The sequence below is a fragment of the Phoxinus phoxinus genome, assembly GCF_949152265.1.
Source record: "Phoxinus phoxinus genome assembly, chromosome: 1".
Classification (NCBI taxonomy): Eukaryota; Metazoa; Chordata; class Actinopteri; order Cypriniformes; family Leuciscidae; genus Phoxinus; species Phoxinus phoxinus.
This window is the reverse complement of record NC_136876.1, coordinates 24,185,985-24,192,037: the sequence shown is the minus strand read 5'-3', so window position 1 is coordinate 24,192,037 and position 6,053 is coordinate 24,185,985.

Sequence of the window (6,053 nt, the reverse complement as noted above, 5' to 3'; positions counted from 1 at the left end):
GTACACACCAAATATAGACACACAAAGGAAAGAATTGGAAAATGGTGATATGTAAAAAGTCACTTGCTCCGCCTTTCATAAATGCTCAAAGTAAATTCAGGATGTTCATCATTATCATAGAACACTGTGTGCCATTTAGTATTCTCATGATTCTTGCCTTTTCATTAACATGCTAATTATAGATTTTCTGTTTTATTCTGAATTCTTTAGATCACTGGTAGAAAACTAAAAGATCTGTGTACTGTTTCCATGGCAACTTTGCTATTCATTTCAGTTTCACCTAAGTTTTGCAGGGGTGGTGGTAATTATATAATAATCGATTGACTGTGGGTGTTTGTCCATGAGTAAAACGAAGTATATGGTCCGTGATCCTAGACAGCCTCCTTTCCCTAATGGTATCAATTTATTGGTTCCAATTAAACCGCCCTGAATATGTACACACAAAAGACTAGTGGAAATATTATATGAACCGAAACTCAGTGTATTTGTTCTCCAGTGATGAAGAACAAGCATACACAGAATTATTTTGTTCCACTCCATATTTTGTTCGGTCAGTCATTCAGATGAGCTTCGATAAATAATCTTAATAAAGCCCTTATTAAACATTGTTAAAGAGATTGAAAGCACGCAATTGATTGGTATCATGTTACTCTTTACACAATATACATTTCATCCATCAATGTGTTCAATTGTTCCATGTTTGAGTAGGAATCAATAGACGGCACTGGTGCAGAGCAACTATAAATAAAGCTTAAGTAAGTTAGATGCATGACCTCACCATCGACCTCAGTCCACAGATCAACTCCTAGTGTGAGTGCTGCATCTGCGCCACTGATTAATGAACAAATAAATGAGCGGGAGTATGAGAGTATGAAGCCATTGAGGTTTCTAAATGAGCAAATAAAACTATTCAGGGGGATCAGATTTCATATGCGTACAATAGAGAAAGGCCCTTGACATCTGATAGGGTTTTGCTTCATCTGTTACTAATATTATTTCATACAATGATGGTATAAAATTATTCTGTTACAGTTGACATACAAGATTGTATGAGAGATTGCCAATTTGTCCGCTCGTTTTTAATGTTTATCATTATCAGAGGCTGGAATCTGTCTGTGGTATCAGATAAGCTAGAAAGAATGCGGTGTGTTAGACTACTCTAAATGTAAAAACAAAAATATGCCTAATACCTGTGGCGCTAGATCAAGCCCAAAAAAGGCCAAACTCAGACAAGTCAACATTAAAGAGAACATTGTGTTTTCTAATTCTGGACAGAAACATTTCAGGCTTCAACATTTGCATAAGACATACAGATCTGTTTATAATTTTTTTTTAATAGGAATGATCGTGTAATGCAGAACTACAAGTAGGGATAATGGAATTTGTAAATTATACATATGTAATCTTAATTCATTTAAATGGAAATAAATTTAAAATGAGATATTTACACACACATACAGTACATATACACTCACATTGTATTATGTAAACTTGGTGTATTCAAGTTTTTTTTATAGAGAAACTAAAGTTGGTGTTCGGCTATGTGTGTTTATTCCCACATCGTATTTCCCTTTCAATCCATTCAAATATACACTGTTAATGCCACAGAAGCCTACTGGTTTGACAGATTCAGCTTTCCAAGATGGTGAAACTGACAGCTACGAAAACTATCATTATGTGCTGTGGTATTAAGGCAAGATTTTTTTTGGTATCTGGTTGCTATGGAAATATATATTTTAAAAATATATATGTCAGTGTGCTTATTTCTGTCACTGAGGCAGGAAACTGTCTACAGTTTATTTTTAATATAAACTGATAACAGGTTCATATCCATGTAATCTAAGTAAGGGTTAATGCCCGACGAGGTGTCCATTGTCAGGTTTTAATGGACGACGGCGAGGTGTGAACCGGCCGACGCGCAGCGGAGGACGGTTGCCTCTGCCGAAGTCCATTAAAACCTGACAATGGACACCTCGAAGGGCATTAACCCGCTTATACCATGGTCACTTGCAAAATAACACATTTTTAAAACATTAGTTTATATTTTAATTAGTTTTACAATCGAAATCTAAAGTTACAAGTTACAAACAATAACTTGGTTTCCTTGGTTACGCCTGACAGTTTATTTAGGTGTCCTCTATCACTTTTTAACGGACACCCTGCAGCCAATCAGAATCGAGTATTCACCCAGACCATGGTATAATGGAAAATATACACCAGTACATGAAGAAGTTGGTTTCTTTTTAAAAACATGCTGTGACATTTACACGTATGCACTTTCTTCAAAAGTGGCTAACATTGCAGTACACAAATAACTGATAAAAGTTTAGGATCAGTAAGATTTTTTATTTATTTTTTTTTAAGAAAAAATTATACTTTTACTCAGCATGGAGATCAAAGGTTTCAGTAACATATAATGTTATGAAAGATGTCTATGTCAAATATTATAAAAGTTTTGAACCTATTTTGAAAAAGAAAAATCCTAAAAAAAATGTATCATGGTGTCCACAAAAGTGTTTTCAACATTGATGATAATAATAAGAAATATATGACACCTATATGACACAAGTAGTATATGACACCTTTTATTTTCAGGTGTCCAGACACCAGATAACGAGTGTGACTCCCAAATGAGCACCACCACAGGGTTAAATGAAGTACAGGCTGAAAAACACAACATTAAGGCCTTGTCAAGCACGACTCTGTTCTAATAAGCCTCTCCAGATCTTTAGTCTGCTGCAGCTAATTAAAAGTGATTATGAAGAAGAAAGAGAGGGAAGCATACACATACTCAACGTCACGTCTCTCACTCACACATACACATACTGACACTGAATTTAGACAGCCAGTGTTGTTTAGGACGGGTGTGACACGAAGGTTGTTCTAAAAAGTAAGAGAGAGCAAATGGCCAGCTTGACATTTCATAGTGTGAAAATCTGTCCCTGGGAACGGCAGCGGGAATGATTCATGATTTATATGATTGCCTGTACAGTGATACTGTACATTGCTTTTTTTTAAGAGCATCACACAGAGACATTTTTCCTCAGCGTCCCCCAGAACAACCCCGTGCACAAAAAAAGAAAGAAGCATAGGCTAACCAGGAGAGGGCAAGAGAAAACAAGTCTTTTGCATGTTTTAGTTAACATGACTATCAATATTTCTGCTTGACGTGCTTGTTGTGTTGATCCTGTTATTGGTTTGTCATTTTTCTTGTTTTAATAGCCTCATGCATGAAAGTGCTGAGAAGGTGAAAGGCTATTGGCGAATTCTCCTGAGAGCTCATTAAGAGACTCCTTACTGCTAACCAAGAAGACAGACACCAGATGCTTCAATGTATCTGATATTCGGGCAGGTTAAAGATGGTGCAAGCTCATAGACCGGAACATGCTTTGTGACTGTTTGAAATGGAAAACCGTACCCAAATCATAAATTATAAGTCAATCATAAGGTAAAATGTCTCTTTTCAGACCAAAACTTGATGTGAAAAAGCAAAACGAGACACAGACTGGTGTGTTCACACCAAGAGTGAAACCGCAAATTCACCATGTTACAGCAGACGGTGTAATGAGCGGTGTAATGATTTCAGAGTGAATCCAATTCAAATTTGTTTCAAATCCATTTAGTTGTCTGTATGTGTGAACAGTAAAAACTGTTTTGAAATCGGATGCTTTTCAGTTTGAACAGTGAGATTGGACTGGATTTGAGAAAAGAGTCGGATTTGGTAGCAGTGAACAAAGGGCTGTTCACACCAAGAATGATAACTAACAATACAGTTTTAGATCTGTTGAGAATAGGGAGACCCACACTACAAATATAACAGAGAACTGATATCGCTGGAATGATGTTGAATCACTTTCTGAATGTTTTTTTCCCCTTTTTCCGGCAGATGAACGATAAAAACATTCAGAATCAGCATCCATTCGGCTTTAAAGTGGTATAAACAGAATGTTATCGTCCATTGGTGTGTATGCTAATAGTTATTGCAATAGTTATCATTCTTGGAGTCAACGGGCCTTAATCTACATGACTATATGAAGTGAATGAACTCATTGATGGTGTAAATCACAGAATTAATTCATCTCATATAGTCATGTATTGACGGATCAGACTATAACACACTGACTAATATCATTGTGTCTGTCAGTTGCGAGCGGATAAGGCAAGTTCAACACTTCAGCACACTGTATCGCATGTGCACGGTTTAGTCATGCTCACCTTCATGGCTTTAGTACGCTTTGAGTTCTCTCAAAAGACATGATGGCAGGTACAGAGGGAGTGAGGACCACTTATACAAAATTATCCCATCATCTACTGGCCTCCATCTTTTGTTCACTTGTATTTGCACAGAACTGTAAGCATAGCTCCCACACTACTGAATATTGAGTGGCGTTCATGCAATGAATAACACTTCAGGATTTTTTCGAGTAGTTCTTCTCTCAAATGTACACACACAAACAAATTCAAACAGCGCAGCCATGATTTATGCACACTGCAAAAGATCACGACTCCAGAACAATACCGAATACAATTCCTCATCTGACCTACAAAAATAAGACATTCAACCATTAAGAATGGCAAAATTTCTGCCTGCTTCATGAAGTGGAACGGATGGTGAATTAACATATAGTAAACATTATAATTCTCATAATATACTTATGATAACCATAGTTTTTTCATCTAAGAATAAAGATGATATTAGCCTAAAAATGTACACAGGACTTTCTCTGAATGAAGGTACAAACTGAGTCTGCCCAGAAAAGACATTCTGTATTCTGCATAAGATAAATTATCGTTCATAATTATAATATTATATGAAAAATATTTCATGAATAAAAATGTTATCTAAAATGCAGTCTAGCCTTCGCAGAAGGTCATTTAAATAAAGTTGAATTAATATAAAACAAAGATGGAAGATGTGGAAGTGGAAGAAATAAAATAACTAAAGCCGAAATAAAATACATTAAAGATAAATAGAACTATTTAAAAAGCAACCGAACTAACAATAATGACAAAAGCACATTAAATTACTAAAACTGAAAATTGAAAAAGAAAAGCTAATTCAAAATATTAATACTCTAATCTATATCAGTAATACTAAAATAACATGTCTTCAAATGCCTTTCAGGCTCTTTTACACATTTCTGCAGAGAAAGAGGGTGAAAGCTCAGAGAAAAGCAGAATTACTCACGTGTGCCATCAAAGCGCTTGGCGATGGTGTCAAGAAAGGTGTTCTGTGGGGCCAGGAGCCCTTTCATCACTGGCATGATGACAAATCCTCAGATCTTCATCGCACACAGAACAAGAAAGAAAAGCGAGAGCGAGAGAAAGTAGAGGGGAGCGAGGTGAGGTGTATTTGTCCGAGGTTCAAACTGTGTTGGTGTCTGGCTTCTACAAGGTGCGATTGGCTGCTTGTTAAGGACAGTCTCAGTTCAGCAGCAGCAGTTTCACTTCAGTCCTCCATGTCTCTGCGCCTGATGTTTAGCAGACCTCAGAAGCTACACTGAGCTCATTGTAGGATGCATTCTTGTCGTCCAGCAGTCTATGTCCGGATGGTTAAGTTCGTGGGGATATTGTGCTCACTTTCTACAGCCCATCAGTTTGGTACAGCTGTTCTGCATGCTCTTTTCAATGAAAGAGTATGATTTGATGTCGTCTTCTCTCAAAAGCAGCTCAAAACATAGACTTTACCTCTTTCCTTGTTGCTTGCATTCAATCTGTCTCTTCAATGCCTCACTTCAGTCTTCACACAGCTTGTACACAACTCACTATTTCTTTGAATTCCTTTTTTTCGTTGGTTTCTTAGGTTGTCCTATAAGGTAGGATGATTCTTTTCATCCTTCCCTTCTTTTCATCGGTGGTGTCCTCTCTGAGGCAGGTGCACAATCTCTTCTCTACTGCATCTCTCTTCCACTCCACTCATCTCTCTACTCTTCTGTCCCTCCCTCCCTCTCTCTCTCTCTCTCTCTCTCTCTCTCTCTCCCACTCTCTTTCAAAACGAAGAAGCACAAAGAGCAACAATGAAAATGGCTCAAGTAGATCACAGTGAAAATGGT